Source organism: Balaenoptera acutorostrata, chromosome 2 (genome assembly GCF_949987535.1).
Source record: "Balaenoptera acutorostrata chromosome 2, mBalAcu1.1, whole genome shotgun sequence".
Lineage (NCBI taxonomy): Eukaryota > Metazoa > Chordata > Mammalia > Artiodactyla > Balaenopteridae > Balaenoptera > Balaenoptera acutorostrata.
In genome coordinates, this window is record NC_080065.1 from 114,678,197 (window position 1) to 114,700,826 (window position 22,630).

At 36.8% G+C, this 22,630-nt stretch overlaps 1 protein-coding gene across 1 annotated transcript in view; it reads right to left on the reverse strand.

Moving 5' to 3' along the window:
- The window catches only part of FBN2 (fibrillin 2), a 224,002-nt gene that overhangs the window by 128,469 nt on the left and 72,903 nt on the right, over window positions 1-22,630 (reverse strand). The window lies entirely within an intron of this gene.

Genomic DNA, 22,630 nt, shown 5'->3' on the forward strand with positions numbered 1-22,630 from the left:
GCTAAACAATACACTACCAAGAGATCACTGAAGAAATCAAAAAGGAAATCAAAAAACTACCTAGAAACAAATGACAATGAAAACATGACGATGCAAAACATATGGGATGCAGCAAAAGCAGTTCTAAGAGGAAACTTTTTAGCAATACAATCCTACCTCAAGAAACAAGAAAATTCTCAAATAAACAACCTAACCTTACACCTAAGGCAATTAGAGAAAGAAAAACAAAAATACCCCAAAGTTAGCAGAAGGAAAGAAATCATAATGATCAGATCAGAAATAAATGAAAAAGAAATGAAGGAAACAATAGCAAAGATCAATAAACTAAAGGCTGGTTCTTTGAGAGGATAAACAAAATTGATAAACCATTAGCCAGACTCATCAAGAAAAACAGTGAGAAGACTCAAATTAATAGAATTAGAAATGAAAAAGGAGAAGTAACAACTGACACTGCAGAAATACAAAGGATCATGAGAGATTACTACAAGCAACTATATGCCAATAAAATGGACAACCTGGAAGAAATGGACAAATTCTCAGAAAAGCACAACCTTCCGAGACTGAACCAGGAAGAAATAGAAAATATACACAGACCAATCACAAGCACTGAAATTGAGACTGCTATTAAAAATCTTCTAAAAGACAAAAGCCCGGGGCCAGATGGTTCACAGGCGAATTCTATCAAACGTTTAGAGAAGAGCTAACAACTATCCTTCTCAAACTCTTCCAAAATATAGGAGAGGGAGGAACACTCCCAAACTCATTCTACCATTCTACCAGAGGCCACCATCACCCTGATACCAAAACCAGACAAAGATGTCACAAAGAAAGAAAAGTACAGGCCAATATCACTGATGAACATAGATGTAAAAATCCTCAACAAAATACTAGCAAACAGAATCCAACAGCACATTAAAAGGATCATACACCATGATCAAGGGGGTTTATCCCAGGAATGCAAGGATTCTTCAATATATGCAAATCAATCAATGTGATACACCATATTAACAAATTGAAGGAGAAAAACCATATGATAACCTCAATAGATGCAGAAAAAGCTTTTGACAAAATTCAACACCCATTTATGATAAAAAAAAACCTCTACAAAGTAGGCACAGATGGAACTTACCTCAACATAATAAAAGCCATATATGACAAACCCACAGCTAACACTGTTCTCAAAGGTGGAAAACTGAAACCATTTCAATTAAGATCAGGACCAAGACAAGACTGTCCACTCTCACCACTATTATTCAACAGTTTTGGAAGTTTTAGCCACAGCAATCAGAGAAGAAAAAGAAATAAAAGGAGTCCAAATTGGAAAAGAAGAGTTAAAGCTGTCACTGTTTGCTGATGACATGATACTATATATAGAGAATCCTAAAGATGCTACCAGAAAACTACTAGAGCTAATCAATGAATTTGGTAAAGTAGCAGGATACAAAATTAATGCACAGAAATATCTTGAATTCCTATACACTAATGATGAAATATCTGAAAGAGATATTAAGGAAACACTCCCATTTACCACTGCAACAAAAAGAATAAAATACCTAGGAATAAAAAGACCTAAGGAGACAAAAGACCTGTATGCAGAAAACTATAAGACACTGACGAAATAAATTAAAGATGATACAAACAGATGGAGAGATATACCATGTTCTTGGATTGGAAGAATCAACATTGTGAAAATGACTATACTACCCAAAGTAATCTACAGATTCAATGTAATCTCTATCAAACTACCAACTGTATTTTTCACAGAACTAGAACAAAAAATTTCACAATTTGAATGGAAACACAAAAGACCCCGAATAGCCAAAGCAATCTTGAGAAAGTTGGAGCTGGAGGAAGCAGGTTCCCTGACTTTAGACAATACTACAAAGCTACAGTAAGCAAAACAGTATGGTACTGTCACAAAAACAGAAATATAGATCAACAGAACAGGATAGAAAGCCCAGAGATAAACCCATGCACATATGGTCACCTTATTTTTGATAAAGGAGGCAAGAATATACAATGGAGGAAAGACAGCCTCTTCAGTAAGTGGTGCTTGAAAAACTGGACGGCTACATGTGAAAGAATGAAATTAGAACACTCCCTAATGCCATACACAAAAATAAACTCAAAATGAATTAAAGACCTAAATGTAAGGCCAGACACTATAAAACTCTTAGAGGAAAACATAGGCAGATATAAATCACAGTAAGATCCTTTTTGACCCACCTCCTACAGAAATGGAAATAAAAACACAAATAAACAAATGGGACCTAATGAAACTTAAAAGCTTTTGCACAGCAAAGAAAACCATAAACAAGATGAAAAGACAACCCTCAGACTGGGAGAAAATATCTGCAAGCGAAGCAACTGACAAAGGATTAATCTCCAAAATATACAAGCCGCTCATGCAGCTCAATATCAAAAAAACAAACAACCCAATCCAAAAATGGGCAGAAGACCTAAATAGACATTTCTCCAAAGAAGATATACAGATTGCCAACAAACACATGAAAGGATGCTCAACATCATTAATCATTAGAGAAATGCACATCAAAACTACAATGAGGTATCACCTCACACCAGTCAGAATAGCCATCATCAAAAAATCTACAAACAGTAAATGCTGGAGGGGGTGTGGAGAAAAGGGAACCCTCTTGCACTGTTGGTGGGAATGTAAATTGATACAGCTACTATGGAGAACAGTATGGAGGTTCCTTAAAAAACTAAAAATAGAACTACCATACGACCCAGCAATTCCACTGCTGGCCATATACCCTGAGCAAACCATAATTCAAAAAGAGTTATGTACCACAATGTTCACTGCAGCTCTATTTACAATAGCCAGGACATGGAAGCAACCTAAGTGTCCATGGACAGATGAATGGATAAAGAAGATGTGGCACATATACACAATGGAATGTAACTCAGCCATAAAAAGAAACGAAATTGAGTTATTTGGAGTGAGGTGGATGGACCTAGAGTCTGTCATACGGAGTGAAGTAAGTCAGAAAGAGAAAAACAAACACCGTATGCTAACACAGATATATGGAATCTAAAAAAGAAAATAAAAATGGTTCTGATGAACCTAGGGGCAGGATAGGAATAAAGACGCAAATGTACAGACAGACTTGAGGGCACGGGAGGGGGAAGTGTAAGCTGATACGAAGTGAGAGAGTGGCATGTACTTATATATACTACCAAATGTAAAATAGATAGCTAGTGGGAAGCAGCCACATAGCACAGGGAGATCAGCTCGGTGCTTTGTGACCACCTAGAGGGGTGGGATAGGGAAGGTGGGAGGGAGACGTAAGAGGGAGGAGATATGGGGATGTATGTATATGTATAGCTGATTCACTTTGTTATAAAGCAGAAACTAACACACCATTGTAAAGCAATTATACTCTAATAAAGATGTTTAAAAAAAAAAAAAGAATAAATGAAATGAATATAGGTCCTGAAAGTCAAAGCGAGAGTACGGGAAAGGAACAATAAGGCTTCATTACTGAGCTAATATTAAAGTTAGTGAAGTAAAGAAACTATATTTTTGGTAAAGTTGATGGTTTCAGCATTAACATTTCAAGCTAATAATATGTAGAAAACAGCTGAAAATTCAGGCTAAATCTTTACAAAGTTATTGGCATCTATCTATGGATAAAGACAGTTGAAACCATCAATGTGAATAAAATCAGTAAGATGAGAATATAAAGGAAAGAGAAGAGAACATAAGAGAGGGTGTTAAAGATAGTTACAAAGGAGATATATTCACTTGAAGGAAGAAAATCAAGCGAGAATAAAGAAAAACGAAAAAGAGGTCACCAGAATTATTGAAAGGCTATTTAAATTTTAATCAAGTCAAGTGTGGTAGGTAGAATAATAGCCCACCAATGACATCAGAGCCCCAAACCTGGAGACCTGTGAATATGTTAGTTTACATGACAAAGGGGGATTAAGATTATTAATTGATTGGTCTTGCAATGGGGAGAGGACTGTGGATTATCTTGTCCTGGCTGCAACATAATCAAGGGTCCTTTTGAACAGAAGAAGGAGGCAGAAGTGTCAGATTCAGTGAGAGCTTTGAAGATGCCACACTGCTAGATTTGAAGAGAATGGAGGCCACTAGCCAAGGTATGAGGTCAGCTTCCAGAAGCTGGAAAAGTCAAGAAAATGGATTCCCCTCTAGGGACTCCAGAAGAAACGCAGTCCTGTCAACACCTTGATTTCAGTCCACTGAGATCCATTTTAAACTTCTGATCCCCAGAACTGTAAGATAATAAATCCGTGTTGTTTTAAGCCACTAAGTTTATAGCAATATGTTACAGCAGCGATAAGAATCTAATACACCAAGGAATGATAGTGAAGAAGAAACAGCGTAATCAAGAATAGCGAATGCTATGAGGGATTCAAGAGAATAAAGGTAATTTTACGAAAGGATAAGAAACAGGTGCTAAGGAACTTAAGATTGCTGGTACAAACTAAGCTTTTAGGCGACTGTAGTGAAGAAAGTCAGAAAAAAATGGTATAGTGAGAGGTGACCAAAGAGATGGAGGAGAGAGCTTTTGTGTTAATGTGGTTTAGGATGGCTTTGATTGTAGGTAAAGAGTAAGAGTCAGGAAAGAGAAGAGATGCAAGCTAGAAAATGAATTTATTAATAGCAAGAGTTAGAAGGAGTCTAGAAAGGTGATGGAATTAAGCATGGAGCTAGAACATTCTACTCTGGAAAGATGGGAAGACACTTCATCAAAGGCAGGGAAAATGGAAAATGAGGATGTAGTAATAGAGGGAATCTGAGGTTGAATAAGTTCATGTCAAATAACTTCAGTCTTCTCAATAGAATAAAATAGAGCACAGATGTTACAAAACTTTAATGTGCATAAGAATCACCTGGACAGCTTAATAATCATGCAGACTTTAACTTCTAGTCAGGATTTTTTGGTACTCCCCTTCTGCTCCAAACACGGAACAATGACAGATAACATACAAAAAAGACAAAACAAAAAGAGCCAGCTGGTTTCAAAATACAAGATGAAAATTTCCTTGGACCAGAAATAGAATTGCTAAGCTGTAATTATAGCTGAGACCAGGGGTTTGCTGGACTCCTTCCCCAGAAGCTGGCTGTGATGGGCAGGAGATCAGAATTATCCCTGATGACAATATGGTGTGATAAATATTAAAGCAGGAATAGTGCAGGGTGACAAGGGAATGCAGAGGAGAAAGGGGTCAGGAGAGACTTACACAGGAAAGTGACAGTTAAACTGAAACATAACAGGCAAATAGATCTAAAACAGGCTATGAAAATGAAACAGAGTATTGTTATCCAAGCAGAGAGAAGAGGGCACAAAGACAAGGCAACAAAGAGCACGACTTGAAGAACAAGTAAATGTTAATGTGTCTGAATCACAGACTACATAGAAAGAAACAAGCCTAGAGATGTAAGCAGAGGATGACATGCAGAAACTCTGTCTCGAGAACAGGAGACTCAGGAGGGATATGACCAAATCTGTGTTCTAGAAAAATCATCGTGGCTGCAATGTGGAAAAAAGATTGAGAAGAACAAGTAGGAGATAGGGAGATCTCAAAGAAAGCTGTCTCAGTAATCCAGAAAACAGACCGTGGTGATAAAGGCAGAGTGAAGTGGATGGATTCAAAATATATTTAAGATGTGGAATCCATCCAAATTCTTGGTGATAAAATGGTTGTATCAGGAAAGGGAGGTATTAAGAGTGCTATCCAGATTTATGCCTTGGGCTAAAAAGTGGATAGTTGGGCCAATCACTGAGACAAGGGACTTGAGAAATGCTGGTAAGGTACACACAGAGTTTGAGATAACTGGGGGGCATCAAAGCATACATGTCTGGTACGCAGCTGCATACAAAGGTGGGAATCTCAGGAGAGATCTGGGTTCCATTTCTGGGAGCCAACTGCGTATAGATGTTGTTGGTGGGTTTTTTTTTTTGGCGGGGGCGGCGGGCAGGAATGGCAGGTAACATAAGAAATGGGAAAAGTCCACCTAGTGAGCTGGTTGAAATTAGTTTCACTTGACTGGTAGGGATATTCTCTAGGTTACAATGGGTTCTAGAGTAAGTCAGAAGAAAGAAAGAATGTAGATAATCCCTAAGTGTGATGTGAAAGGAAGGAAAAGAGAGGGCAGTGGCTCAAGGGAAAGATGGAAAGGAAAGGATATTTTTTTAGGATCGTGGAAAACACCATGATCCACTGTACATCTAATGTATGGAGGATTAAAGCTTGTTATCTACTACGTAATATCAATTTTTTGTGTTATTTCAGGGTTTTACTATAGTATGATTATATATACCTTCTTTGTCCCTTTTCCTCTAGTTATTGATCTAGGGAAGTATATTTAAAATACTCTGTGTGATAACATTAACAGGCAGTAAAGGAACCTTTTAAATTAAGAGTTTTTTTGTCCGCTTAGGCAAAATAATAGCATTTTCTTCTACGACTGTAGCAATGTAATGCATGGTTCCTTTTTGGCCTGAAACCAAGAGTGCATCTTTCTAAATACTAATTTGGAGTAACTCAGGCATGAAGTAATGGCAGCAAGAGGCAATTCCATCATAGTGTTTTTAAGACTGCAACAACAATTGGAGAGCTATTTGTATTTCAAAATACATGAAAATTTCTGATAACATAGTCAATCAATATGAGTTTAAATTTTTGGTCTGCATCCCCAAATGATATCTCTTGGGAAGTGTAGCTATTTACCAGCAGTGGTTTTTCCTTTTCTTTCTATTTTCTTTTCTGTTTTTTTTTTTTATTTATTCAGGGTGGCAATATTTTGTTACCTTTTGTTAGTCCAAGACAAATAAGACCAAATTATTTACAGGCTGCAAAATATTGAAGGCTTAAAAGGATGACATTGAGCTTCTGTAAAAGAATATTTCTAACAATTGAGAGATGAACTGTTTAAACCATGTCTTCTAAAATCTTTCTTTCTTCCAATTTTCTCTGCCCTCCATAATTACCTTAAAAAATTTTAATATAGAAAAATTAAATTGAAAGGCTCTTTTAATGTTGAGTAAAACCTACAATTTTAACAACATAAGAGTCAGGAAATTCCGAAGTTAAATTTACTATAACCATTTGGACTTGGCAAAGATGCAAGCATTTAATATTTTCTGTTCCCATTTTTCCTTTTAAACATCAGTATATTAAGACATAATCATAAAACCCTCGGGATTTTTAAATGTATTTTGGCATAATGTAGTAGGAACCTTAATTTAAGAAATCTTGATCTTTCATCAATAATTTGATGATGCATCAAGGCACTTATTTTGTATTTTCTAAATAAATGGCATTCAGTGAAAATGTGTCCTACCTTCCAATAGAATTATTATATAAATATTCATTAGCCTCTGTGCTTTTCATACTTATCGTCATAAAAGGAAATAAATTCAACAAAAATGGTATGCCCAGTTACTAAGACACATACGATATGCAATTCTTATTAAAAAAGTTAATCTTTGAATTGTTACAGTTGTATTTTCCTGGGTTTGGCTGATTTCCTTATTCACCTGACAGATTTCATTCATATATATCCAGTTTAAATTCAATATGTAACTGTACATACACTGAACTGCACAGACATATCTGTGTATCTGCACAGATTGGATTGTGTAGGTGTAAGCAGGCAGGGGTCACTCCTAAGGCTCACTCAGCCTGTAAAGCACACAATTTGATTTGCTCAAGGAGGTGATGGAGTTGCATAAATCCAACAACTCATCCACTAGCATTCTGTGTGCAAAGTGGCAAATTCAAAATGGCTGACTGGGAAAACTCACCAAGACTGATTGGACCTCACTGGGGTCACACTCTGGGCTGACAGAGCACAGACACATTTACGGTACAAGACAGAATTGTTGCTTATCCCCAGGAAGTAATCTGGACAATTCTCAAGGACACTGAAGCACCTCAGGGGTCTTCACTGAGATTCTGAAAGACCTTCACGTTTGGAATTCACTTTTCTTTAAATTACTCACAGGATCTGTCTGATGATTTATGCAAAAGTTAAACTTTTGCCTGTAGACTTACAACTATAAGTCATGAAGTTAAATGTTTTCAAATAAACTGAGAAAATATGTGGTAATGAGTATGTGAAACCATAAGGGTGCAAGAGAAAGCAACTTTTTATTTCTCCCACTGCCATCTTGCACATTTTCTTTTGACCAGTTCTTTCTTGACCCTAGGAAATTTCAGGCAGCTCCCTTAGGTTTTCCTACCCTTTTCAGATGAACAAAATGTCTGCTCAAATGCAACAAACCACATAGTTCTAATTCCTCATCCAGTTAAAGCTTTTCCTCCTCCCCAGTTTGAGCCTGAGGAGGCTTAGAAGCCTTCAGCAGTGGAGGAGATGTGGTCGTCTTTTTTCCTTCTATTTTCCTATTCCTCCCTCCCAAGACAGCAGCTATTATGAGTTCTTTCAATGCTGTAGTGGGGAGGAGAGAGGACAAGTACTGGTAACAAAGATTTTACTTGGTTGGTGGAGATGTTATCTCACAGATTTTTCCTTCTCAGTCTCCTTTGCTGGTTGTTTCTCATCTCCTGGACCTCTAAGTGTTGAAATGTTCTAGGGCTCAGCCCTTGGATTCTTCTCTATCAAAATGCTCCCTTTATGATCTATCTATTCTCGTGGCTTTAAACATCAGCTACAAGCTGAAGACTCCCAAATTTATATCGTGAGCCTCGACCTTGCCCTGGACCTTAACCCATATATGCAACTACAAATGGCTACCTGAATGTCTAACAGGTGTCTCAAATTAACCATCTAAAGCTGAGGTCATGGTATCTACCCACCCACCCAACTATGTATCACCCACAGATGTTCTCCATCTCAGTTAATGGGAACTGTGTGACCTCCGTTCCGAAAACCTTGGAACTACTCAATTCTTTTGTTTCCCCAGCTCACAAGAGACCCTCAACAAATTCTGTTGGTTCAACCTTCAAAATACATGAAATTCAACCATTTCTCATCACGTTTACCAATAAACTCCTGGTCTAAGCTATCATCGAATCTCACACTACTGCAATAGCTTTTTAATTGCTCTCCCTGCATCCACATGTTCCCTTATCTTTTTACCACCCAGCAGCCAGAGCAAATCTTTTTAAATGGAGATCAGAATATTTCACTCCTCTGCTCAAAACTCTCCACCGGCTCTCGTTTTGAGAACTCAAACTAAAGTCCAAAGTACTTACCTGGGCCTGCAAAGCCCCACACAATCTGGCACCAGACTGCATCTCTAAACCTGTCACTTCCTAGTTACGGCCCTCCTTACCCCTGTGCTCCAGTCACACTGGCCTCTTTAACATTCTCTCCATCCCTCAGGCATGCCCCTGCTTCAGAGCCACTGCACTTGCTGGTCCCTGTCCGGCATCCGCCTCCCCACACAGCCATGGTTTTCCCCTCACCTCCTTCACACCCTCATTCTCACCCAGCTTTGCTTTTCTGATGGCTTTTTCACATCTGACAGACATGGTGTAGATTTTTACTTGTTGACTGTTTGTCCCTTGTTTTTATAATGTAACCTGCATGAGAGAAAGGATTTTTATCTGTTTGTTGACTACTCTTTCTCCAGGGTCTAGTAGTGTGCTAGGAACTCAATAAATATTTTTCTGAATGAATGATTCTGGCATCAGTGCCCTCTGGGCATGGTGGCTCCAAAGCCTAATACTTTTCCTGATATTTTGGGAAACCTCTCAATGCTGAGGTCTCTCACCTCTCACCGCTGATCCCAGGGATACCTCCTCTATCTGACCACTTGTAACTCTCTCATCAGCCCCAGTTTTCTGACAGTTTATCCCCAGGCTAGGATCACCCACCCTACAGGAATCCATGTGGCAGGAGCTCTTTTCAAGAACACCCAACCCATCTCCTTTCTGTGGGGTCCTCACTTGGGAGGTGGGAAACTCATGCATCTTTTGCCTTTCAAACTCTGGAAATGCAGAGCAGAGACTCTTCAGTTCTGAGTTGGGCTCCACTTCTTTTGTTCCCCCTCCTACACTCTAGTTCATGGGCAACACTTTCCAAAAAAGATCCTCACTACTCTTCAACCTCTTTAAGGATCCTCTCTTTTTACACAGCCCGGAGGTGAGGGATGAAGCACTGAAGGCAGAACAATCTTCCCCTTTCTTTTCTCCCTCATCTCACTCCATTGTTCACAAGTTATGCAAATGATAAAGACAGTAGTTACATATAACATAGCAATATTCCTAAAAGAAAAACACAATCAAATTTTAATTAACTTCTTAAAAAGGAGCATGTCCTAGAATATATTTTACCATGAGATCCACATACTTTCTTGATTCCAGATAGAAATATTAATACTCGATTAACTAGCCATTACAAATAGTGTGTCCACACTAGTACACAGGATTTATATAAAATGCAACATTATACTTTTTGGAAAAAAGCCCATCAACATAAACAATCTTCCATCTTGAAGCTATAGGGAATATTTTTAAATGTAAAATCAAGTTTCAAACAAATGCCAGAATGCTATACTTCCTGGTTTTTGTTAGTTAACTATAAAAAATATTTTTTCTATCATATGGTAAATTAAGGGAAAAATATTCCATGTGGGAGGAAAAGTTATGATAATTTAATTTGTGATTAGCTGTATTCTATGAGCTTGTTAAGAAGAATTAATTTTCTAAGCCAACAACTAAACATTTACAATATGGATTTACTAAAGTATTAGATGAGAAATTTTTAGCAAACTTCAGATGTTTTTTATTACAAAATATCTTCAATGGCTTCCAATCTGTTGTGCTTAGAACCCAACAAAACAAGAGAGCAACCTTTGATATTTTTTCCCAACATTATTGAAAGCATTTTCTTATATGCCTTCATGTTAAAACAGAACCTATTTATGTATAAGCATATAGCAGTAGTTTTAGAAAAAGTTTGCTCATATTTTTGTTTGAAAATTTTTATTTTAAAAATAAAATACTGGGCTTCCCTGGTGGCACAGTGGTTGAGAGTCTGCCTGCCAATGCAGGGGACACGGGTTCGAGCCCTGGTCTGGGAAGACCCCACATGCCGCGGAGCAACTAGGCCCGTGAGCCACAATTACTGAGCCTGCGCGTCTGGAGCCTGTGCTCCGCAACAAGAGAGGCCGCCATAGCGAGAGGCCCGCGCACCACGATGAAGAGTGGCCCCCACTTGCCACAACTAGAGAAAGCCCTCACACAGAAATGAAGACCAACACAGCCATACATAAATAAATAAATAATTTAAATTAAAAAAAAAAAAGAGTAGTTTGAACAGTACTTTTAAAAATAAATAAATAAATAAAATAAAATAAAATAAAATAAAATACTAACTGCAGTAGCATACACATCCCTTCTTTTTGAGTGCTGCATTGATTCATAGACCACATACAGGTAGATGCTTAAGAGTAGAATGACCTGGCATGATGTTAATGATGTCGACAGAAATTTTCTTCTAATCTCAGGAATGACCAGGTTTCTAATTACAGTCTAGGTGACAGCAGAGAAGAATAGAAAAAGAGCAATACTATAAGAAAGGATGGGAAGAAGAGGAGATGACAATTGGAGATAAGAAAGATAGACCTAGAAAGAAAGATAATACAACTAAATTTATTATAATCTTATTAGCAGCCCATTCCTTTCCCCTTGGAACTCTCTGGCAAACATAATGGTGACCCTGAGTTTCAGTTTGGAGAACACATTTTCGGAAGTAAAACAGCTTTGTGATAATAATAATAATAAATATAATGATGATAATAATAATAAATCTTACAATGTCATTTCTAAGATTCTAGTCATTAAAAATCACATCTCCATACCAACTGCTATATTCTTGAATCACTTATATTACTTTTTACTTAATATATTTCTATATGCATACTCATTTAAAAAATTTAAATGAGAGGATTTTTAGGGCACTGAAAATAGTCTTTATGATACTGTAATGATGGATACATGTCAGTTTTCATTTGTCCAAATCCAATGTGCAATACCAAGAGTGAACCCTAAGGTAAACTACAGGCTTTCAGTGATTATGATGCATCCATATAGGTTCATCAATGTAACAAAGGTACCACTCTGGTGGGGAATGTTGATAACAGGGGAGGCTCTCCAGTTCTGAGTCAAGGACTATAGGAGAAATCTCTATACCTTCTTCTCAATTTTGCTATGATCCTAAATCCACTCTAAAAAATAAAGTCTCTACAAAAAAATTTTAATTTGAACTTTGTTATAATGAATAATACTTTCAGGAATAACATTCATAAACACATAGTTTTGATGCATTAGTTATGTTTTTTTTCCTTAAGACATTTTAATAGATTATAACTATTAAAATAAAACTTGTTTGTCCATGACCCACCTAAAATCATCTAACCAGTCACTAAGAAAATAGCTATAAAATTAGGTAAAGGGAAGACAATTTGAAATAGGGCAAGAATAGTGATAACCATGATAATCAAGAACAGGGGTTGGCAAACTGCAGCCTATTGCCTGTCTTTGTAATGAAAGTTTTATTAAAACACAGCCACACTCATTCATTTATGTATTTAATGTCTATGGCCGCTTTTGCATTAGGGTGGTAGAGTTGCATATCTGCAACAAAAAGTGACTTCCATCTCCAAAACTATTTATTATCTGGCCCTTTACAGAAAAAGTTTGTCGACCCGTGATCTAGAAGGATTCTGCACTCAAGAGTGCCTTGAGTTTGCTTTAATTTAAAGAAATGAAACTGGAAATCATAAGCATTTGGGTGAGGTTTATGAGACAATTAAAGTTCCTGAGGTCATTTGGGAAACCACTCTCAAAAAGAAGGCCCACTCCCTGTAACAGAAGATTGGAAAACGAAGGTCAACACAAAGTTTTAAGTTAAACTGAAATGTTAAAGGATGTATCACTTTTATTATCTTCTCTTTTCATTTTTTATTAACTAGCAAATAGTACTGATTTTGCTGGATAAGAAAGTCTTCACCATAGTCCCTAATACATATAAGAACAAAATGAAAAGCTGTTTACTTCTATGTGATATGAACTATTATGATATTCTATCACAAATGGGAGAAGGGAAATTTTGATTTATAGTCACATACTCCTGGTAGCATTTCCAAGAATTTGGAAGTTGAAACCTAAAGCTGAAAAATATGTTTATGCTTCAGATTAGCATCAGCTACAGCTAGTTAAATCAAGCCGTACTAAATTTAGTATGATGGTGTACAGCTGTTAGTAAACATTGCCCAAACTGTCTTCTGCCAATCAACAGAATTCAGCCACGCTAGATCGTACAAACCCGCAACTTTGCCCTGCATTTGTCCTGTGTGCACTGCTGCTGGACTGGGACAAAAATATACCTCAGATAGCTTTCATAGTTAAACTGAAAAAGACACGTTAACATGTGAACTATGAAACCACCGTCCATTAGGAAAACCAAAGCTTACACAGAAAACACAGTAACTCATCTAATATCCATATGATGACGCTGAAAGAAACTTGCACATACTATAACTAAATTTATTCATTTGTTTGTTTATTTTAAATTTTGTGTCCTTGAAATAAGAGCTGCTTAAAATAGTTGTCTTATGGAAGTAAGTAAAACAACAGGTACTTGAAGAAACAATTTACTTGACCTTTTGAGCAATACAGCAGGAGACTATAGTTAAAATTTTCAAAATCATTCATATTATCTTTAAATATAATTAATTGTACTAAAATCTAGCAAACGCAGAGTATAGATGAGAAACACTTTACACTGAAATATGAAAGGATTACATTTAAGAAAAAGAGAGATTCCTAATTTGGGACTATGAAGGAAACACAGCTTAAGCATTATCACAGCTTTGTTTATTTATATCTTGACTAAAATGGAAGCTCTAAAATTAATTAGCAGCCCGTAAAAATTTTCACCAGTCCTTCATACATTTTTCCATGCCTAGGTGGTGAATGTAGTATACACAAGGTCAGTAACTGCAACACTTGTAAAAAATGCAGTCATGGATCAAGGTATTATATTTCAAATTTTGTTACATTTTTACCTGACTACACAGGACATTTCTTTAGAGTAGACTAATTTCCTTCAGGCACTGAGCCATGGTAATTTGTGAGACAGCTTTTCTTTCTCTCTCTCTCTCTCTTTCAGTAGAAGCTAAAGATACATATCGAGAATATTGTACAACCAGCATTTTATTTTGTTTATTTTGGCCTGCATTATTGCCTTTACATTTCTACTATAAAACAGCAATGATTTAGTAAAATGAGGGAGTATATTTGAGTTTATATCTTTTTTTTTCTAATGTCAAAGTTCAAAATGTTCACCTGATCCTTTCATTCCAGGGTAGAATAGATTTTTCTATCACTAACACACACCTACTTTTGTGTCTCTGAGAACGGTTTTTTGCAGGCTCTCAATTTTTCCAGTGATCTTCAGCAGAAAGTGAACTGCAAGAATCATGTAAATTACTTTACCATGCTTTTTTTTCATATTTTTTTTAAAAAGGGATTTAAATATACAATGGCACTGGGGAAACACTGGTTCCATCATTTGGGAAAATTTCCCTGAATCCACTAAAATACAATTTCCTGACCATTGTGTTATGCTTAATAAATAAAAGTCCTCTGGGTCTCAAATATCCATTTCTGTAATTTGGGTGAAACTGGGGCTAGAGGAGTAAAAACAGGGTGAGACATCAGGAATTAATGGATAATCTTAAATCCCCAGTTCCATGTTCCTTCACATAATGATGATGGATTTGGGTCCATTCCATTGTTTGTTAATACTTTGGTCAGAGTAGGCAAATATATGCTCTAGTAGGTCAATTTTGTTTTGTTTTGTTTAAGATTAAAAGAGTTTATTTATAGGAAACTACTACAAGTAATAACTGAAATGTTATATTAGAACTCTTTTACAATTATTTTTTTAAGATCTCAAATCACATGGTTTATTGAATCTTTTATAATTAAATTGTCTGTGCTATATATCCCTGCCTTCTTTAACAAAGACCTAAAAAAGGCCAAATGCTTTCTTTATCTTATATAATACTCATAAAAACCTTATATAGAAAAGACCATTATTATCTCTACTGTAAAGATAAAGGCATTAATTTGCTTGAGATCACACAGTCCCCACATGCTGCTGGAGCACAGACCCTGACATTTGGGCCCCAAATCTTGTACTATTTGCTCCTATGCTCTCTTCTCTCTCCACATTTATTTCCTGAATTGTACTTGAAACTTAAAATTGTCATTTCTCTCTACAATTTTCCTCTTGTTCTTGGAATGAAAACTTTAAAAAATAAATTTCTTGTAAAAGAAAGTTAAATTGTAAAGCAATTATACTCCAATAAAGATGTTAAAAAAAATCACATTAAAAAAAAAGTTAAAATGTGACCTGAATATTTCTAATTTTGATTCAAAATCTAGATCACAAGCTAAAGAATATCTTTTTGTTGAATAATTTTCTTTTGGAATATGTATTTTTCACAGACTTCATGTTTGTAATGATGATGCTACCCATAATGCCGTAAATAAAGCACTCTTTCTCCTTCAGGCTTTCATAGAAAACTGTGTGTGCAACTTTCCATGAAAACCATTTCATTTAGGTTTAAATTAAGGGAGAGATGTCACTTCAGTAACTCAGTATGAAATATTGCTGTGAGTTGACTAAGATTGCCAAAGTAGCGCCCAAGTTACTTAATGCATGCATTTTAATAGCGGAAGTCATTTGTGGGAAGAAGCTGAAAGAGTTTAGACTGGCAACTTCTGATAAATACCCTAGAAAGTGATACGTGCTGATTTTGCCTCAAATGTCAGCCCCAGGCTGCTGTTTGGCTGCTCCTCTGGACTTCTATCATTCTTGCCTGCTGGCCTCACTTTCTTGGATGTGACATTTCCATTCATGAGACACATGGGGGGCTTCTAAAAGTCAAAATTGAAAACCCCACTGCTAACCTGGTCCATATGCCCTTCCCAAAGGGTTTATGAAAGCATAAATGCTTCAGATTTCCATTTTAGATTTTAACTCTTAATATATATGCAAAGTTTCTAGGCCACTCAAGGCTCTGCCTCCCAAGATAAATGCATCATGAAAAGCAGATTCCTTAGTGCAAAGAACTTTTACTATCAATTCATTTGATTACAAGTCACTGTCTACCTTCTATGGGGGGGCAGGGAGAAAGAGAGAGAGAGAGAGAGATGGAAACACAGTGACCCTGCTGGATGTCATTTTTGCTTAGCACACACAGGAAGCAATGGCAAGTTGAGCCAGGCTTTGATTCTCAAAGCTAGTAGTTCCATTTAAATAAGGTTTCCATTATTGTCCCTGTGTTATAAAATTAATAATTTTGTTTCCAGGGGAGAGGGTATGGGGAACTGGGATGAAGGAGGCTGGGGACTAAGACCAGGTTAACAGGAAGATGAGCTTTAACAATCTTTGCCATTGTGCTGGCCTTGCCCAGAATTTAATCCTGTCCTCAAGGAGGAGTTTGGGTTGTTATAGGCTCAATCCCTTCTATTAATATGCCTTAAAAATGAGACTGAATATTGAAGGCTGTTGCCAGGAAAATGCTATGCTTAAGATGAGGTGATGCTTCAATAGCCAGGATACGGAAACAACCCAAGTGTCCATCCACATATGATGGATAAAGAAGATACAATGGAATATTACTCAGCCATAAAAAATGAAAATTTACCATTCGCAACAACATGGATGGAACTAGAGAGAATTATGCTTTCTGAAATTAGTCAGAGAAAGACAAATATTGTATGTTATCACTTATATGTGGAATCTAAAAAAGAAAACAAATGAATGTATATACAAAACAGAAGCAGGCTCACAGATATAGAAAACAAACCAGTGAATATCAGTGGAGAGAGGGAAGGCAGGAGGGGCAAGATAGGTGTATGGTACACAAACTACTATGTATAAAATAGATAAGCAACAAGGATATATCGTAGAGCACAGGGAAATGTAGCCATTATTTTGCAATAACTTTAAGTGGAGTATAACCTATAAAAATATTGAATCACTATGCTGTATACCTGAAACTAATTTAATATTCTAAACCAAGTATATACCTCAATTAAAAAAAAAAGAGTAGGTAATGCTTAATGCTTTGGGAAAATATAAATAAACTGTAACATGTGCAAAACAAAAACAAACAAAAAAGATATGGAAACGTTTGCAGTATCTTTGCTTCTCCTGTATGATTTCTTAATCTGTATCATGAGACCAAAGCCTCGAGGAAAAGACCTAAAGAGTAATCTAGAAGATGGGAGTCTAGTCCTGTAAGCCAGAGTGGGCTCACTGATCGCTCAGCAGATGCTTCTCTGAAAGGCAGCACACAGGCCTGGGATGAGGGGGGAGGCACCCTAACTGCAGAGTGTCAGGCTCTTTGTTCCCCAATCAGGCATCAAACAACAGTAGGTGGAAACAAGGCTCAGCACGCTAAGCCTTGTGACCTAAGCTGCCTACACAGACATCAATCCTAGTGGAAATGTGAATGAGTCACCCTTTGGGAAATGAAGGGATCAAAAAGAGAGGTAGATATCCCTCCGGAAAATCAGCGTATGTGTGTCTGCAAGTATGCTGACCACTACTCACAACAGGAAGAACCAAAAAACGATGCCCATCAGTGAGAAAGTGGATAAACACACTAAGATAAAGCCACATAATGGAATATTATATCCTATTCTAAAGAATAGATACAAGAATAGAACAACATGCAACTATATAGATGAACCATTTCATTATAATAAAAGCTCCACACAGATCAAAATTTTTTTGTAAAATTTAAAAAACTGAAATAATAATTAACAATAATAAGTGAAATATCTATAGGTGTAATACAACCATCTAAAAAAAGCCAGAAAAATGTAGAATCCGGATACATAGTGTGGTTGAGGGAGCACCATGATCGATACGGGTTATTATCCTGGCCCTGGCTTTTCTTTTTGGTAGTTTCATGGGTGCTTATTACATTATTTAAAGCAACTAAAAAAAGCAGGCTATGACACCCAAACATTGAGAGGACCCTTGGACACGGGTCTGAAATGACACTGACACCTGGAAGTGGCATCATGGTCCCACGTTAGTATGAGGATACAGAAGAGCCAGGCAATGAATGAAGCTCTGGACCAGATTCAGGTCACAGTGGGTCCACTAGGTGCACGGACCCAGCCAGTATTCACTTCCCACGACCTCAGATGTCTAATTAGTCAGAACACACCTATTAGTTGGCACCGCTGGCACAGAGAGCGCTTGGCCTGTAGGGCAAGAGCTATTATAGTGAGCAAGGCCAAGTGGAAGCCTCTGAAATTGCTCCACACTTTAAGATAGGGAATCAAAGAAAAAAAGAAAGCAGGGTTTGGGTGGAATAATAATGAGATTATGCCATGAAACAAATACTGTGATGAATAAAATTCTGTGCAGCTGAGAGAGAGAGGGAGCATAGATATGTAGGTAGATGTGTGTGTATGTGTGTGTAGAGAGAGAAGAAATCCTGAAATAGACAAATGCAATCACCATAAAGTAGAGCTAGATTGACCTGTTTCCTACTTTAAAAGTCCTAACCTACCTATTTGCAAAGGAGCAGCCTGTGTTTTGACTCCTGCATCAGCTGTGATTTCACTGGGCCATGAAGCTCATTTGCAGTTGATGACCAGGATTTTTTTTTTTTTTTTTTTTTTTTTTAATGAGGATCTTGAATCAGATGCGTATGTTTTTGATTGATTGATTGATTGATTGATTTTGGCTGTGTTGGGTCTTCGTTTCTGTGCGAGGGCTTTCTCCAGTTGTGGCAAGCGGGGGCCACTCTTCATCGCGATGCGCGGGCCTCTCTCGTTGCGGAGCACAGGCTCCAGACGCGCAGGCTCAGCAGTTGTGGCTCACGGGCCCAGCCGCTCCGCGGCATGTGGGATCTTCCCAGGCCAGGGCTCGAACCCGTGTCCCCTGCATTAGCGGGCAGATTCTCAACCACTGCGCCACCAGGGAAGCCCGATGACCAGGATTTTTGCAGCGTTTTGTTTAAAGATGATTTAAGAACATCTTTCTTCACAATACAACTACCACATACACCCTTTAAAATAATACTTATATTTTTGCCAAAAGCAAATTATAATCAGCTTCATTGTAATTAACACCCTGACCTCTTCCTCTTTTACAATTAATTTCTCTAGACCTCTGCTATTGACTCCCTTCTGTGAATAAAGACAGAATTAGTTCGGTTCCACTTTTCCCTACTGTTGTTCTCCTTCCCCTGCAATTTCAATTCTAAAGTCATAAAGAATGGATTATTTTAGCACAGTGGTACATAATAAACTTTCATTTTAATAAATAGAAAATATAGCAAAATCTCCACAGCCAGTACCAGGATCACCGAAATGGGTCTAACTCTGGCCTTGCTGGATTGCAGGGCACGACCACAGAATGCAATGAGCAAACAGGTACCCCTTTGCTACTGCTGTCTCCATGAGTTTCCCCCTGTAAATACAGTCCATGGGTTGGAGTGTGTGCTGCCCGGTCACCCACCTTTGCTTGCTCAACAGAGCTTGCTGAGAGTGAAAGCTATGGAATGAATCCAGCAGGTTGGAACCCTGGCTCCATGGTTTCCTAGGCATTAAACCTTGCAAAAGTCACTCAGACTCTCTGTGCCTCAGTCTCTTCTTCTGTAAAGTGGGTTAATAACAGTAACCAACCTCACAGCACTGTATTATGATTTAATAAGAAAACCCATGTAAAGTGGTTTAAGTATAGTCGAGAATAAATTAAGTGCTCCATAAATATTAGCTTTTATTAATATCTTATTTTGGTGCAAATTACCGGCAGGCAGACTCAGACAAAAAATTACTAATAATGCACAATAAAAAGTGTTGTGATAGAGGAATACCTTATTTGTTATGAGAGCAGAAAGTAGATTTGAGTTTAGCAGTGTGGGCTTTCTTATTTAAGGGAGAGGGGATTTATGTTTTAACTACAGTGTTACAAATTTCTTAAGAAGATTTAAAAGATAGTTCTGTGTTTTTTAAATTAATGACCTAAAACGTTTTCCAATGTTTACAGTCCCCTTACTTGAATCTCAATTTTTAATATGTAGTTTTCTTTGGGGGAAATAGTCAGTGAATTTATTTATTATTTATTTTAAAGTTAATACACTTTTGGTAATATGAGTAAAAGTAAGTACCTTTCAGTTTAGCACAGACGTTTATTTTCCACGGTTTATCAGAGTTGGAACAGCAGTTAACGATACTGTGCCAACTTTCATGAGTTTCATGAGCATAAATAAATACATTTGTTGTCACAAATCCCAAACAACTAAATACTGTGGTAATGGAGCAAAGCTGAAGACTCTTCAGAATAAATTGCAAACAACTATTTGACATGTAAAGAGCCACTGAAGGGAAACTTTCCAATACAATGATGCTATTTTCCTGCCTTCCATTTAAGCCAGGAAAGAATAACTAGCTCAAGGAATGTCAGAGAAGGTATAGTCTGGAAGGAGGGATCATGCAAGGACATCTGGTACCTACTTGTGCTTTATCCAAGTGGACTGAAATTCAAAATAACATATTTTATTATAAAAAAGAAAAATGTGGACAGTCTTCTGATACACCATTTCATATTATATTGATATGTTCTGCTTTTCTTCTTCATTTAAACAGAAATTTAGATGAATGAATCTTTGAAAAGAGTAAATAACTGAAACGACTTTCTTTCTGGATGTGAATAAATAGTTTATTCTACCAAAGAATAATTTTGCCCACTGTATGACAGAATTAGGAAAAGATTTTGTAGCCAATCTGGCCCAGGAGAAATAAGACATGACTAGTAGACATGAGAGGTTTTATTGAATCTGGGATACTAACTTAGTGATGGGGGAAAATAACTGATTCTTTTACAGACAAACAGAGAGAGAGAAACATATATTCCTTTCTGCTTTGGACTCAGATTAACTGCTCGGACAGTAGCCTATAACTGAACATGAGAAAAAAAAATAATCCCACAAGAGAATCCACCCGACTAATGATGTGAAACAAAACAGGCCTCAATGATAGATATAGAGTCACAGTTTTCAAACTTTAAATTAGGAGATGAATGCTCCCTCACTATTTCGTTTTTTCAATTTAGTATAAACTATATGTGTTCAAACTTCCAGTAGAACAAGCCTTTTAGGATAAGATTTTAGTTAAGAAGATATCCCAATGAACAAGCAGAAGACAGTTCTTTCTTTTAAATAGAGAGTGAAGGTCCCTGACCTCAAAAGCATTTCCTGCAGGTGACCAAAGAGGGACAATGACACAAAAATCTAAAAATGCTAAACTGCACTTAATGTTCGTGCTCTTGGTCTTTGAATTGCAACCAAAGTAAAATAAGATTATTAAGAAAGTGAAAAAAAAAGTCAGATGAAGGAAAAATCCCCATCATGAAGATCACTGGCCTCTTTCCAAATACAATTTCAACTCTGGCCCCATATTTTCTTTTCTTTTGGACATTCAACCCAAGTAAAAGAACTTAACTTATTATCTAGCCTGTTCCCAATTAATCAATATAGCTTACAATGTATCAGAACTGTTCCAGGCTCTTTGATATAGCATGAACCAAGACAGAGTTTTTGTCCTCAATGATCTTACTCAAGTGTTGAAGTGAGATGGTCAATAAACAAATACACATACAAAAAACTCAATAACACAATTTTTCAAAGTTATTAAGCTGACTTTGCAGTTTCTTGTTAATGCTACCACCACTCTCCTAATGACATATTCAAAGCTCTGGAGTTACCTTTCTTATTTCTGAACAGATCTAGTAACTTACAGACTAAAAAAGATTTCTTTGGAGAATTTCATTGCCATATGAACAGAAATATAAAATGTGCTATAATAGAAATAGGGAGGGCATCATTTGAAACTAAATCTTTTAGTACTTCTATATTTTACATTCATTGTAATCCACATAAAAAATTAAAATCTTACCTTTGACAGTTGGTCAAAAGTAACTGCTATCATCATATTTTTATTTAGAACAAACAGTAACTTTAAACTTATGGCAACACTTTTGCATTGATACTACATAAACTATATGTAAACTGACTATAATTCAAAACCTGTAACTGAGTGTAGCAACAGTTTATAGCCTTTCCAGATATATTATGCCACCAATTACACTAAATAATTTTATGTAAGGAAATGCCACTTGATCTTTTACATAAAGAAACACTATAACCCAAAGAAAATTGATAATACTCACTTTTAAGACCTATTCAAATAAACATGACTTAGACACAAAGTAAAGGCTTCATTAAACCTTTAGCTTTCAAATTCTAATCACCACTTCTTCCAAGCCTACTATTCCCCACCAATCCCAAACATTAAATCACATAATTTTTTCTGGGCTTTGGTTAAATGGATTTGGCTGCCTGGGCAGGAAACAAGGAAAGAGACGACTGGATTCAGGGCTCCGAGTGGTGCCTACATTACATCAATAGCCCCCTTTCCTAAAGAACATAGACAAGTGCGAATAGAGTTGCACTGACTTTCGCCAAACTGTGTCTTGATTCTATATGTTGTTTTGATGAAACGTGCTGTAGAAAAGGCTCATTCCATTTCAACTAAGAAGTAATACATTGTTGGATGATTAATGGAAATG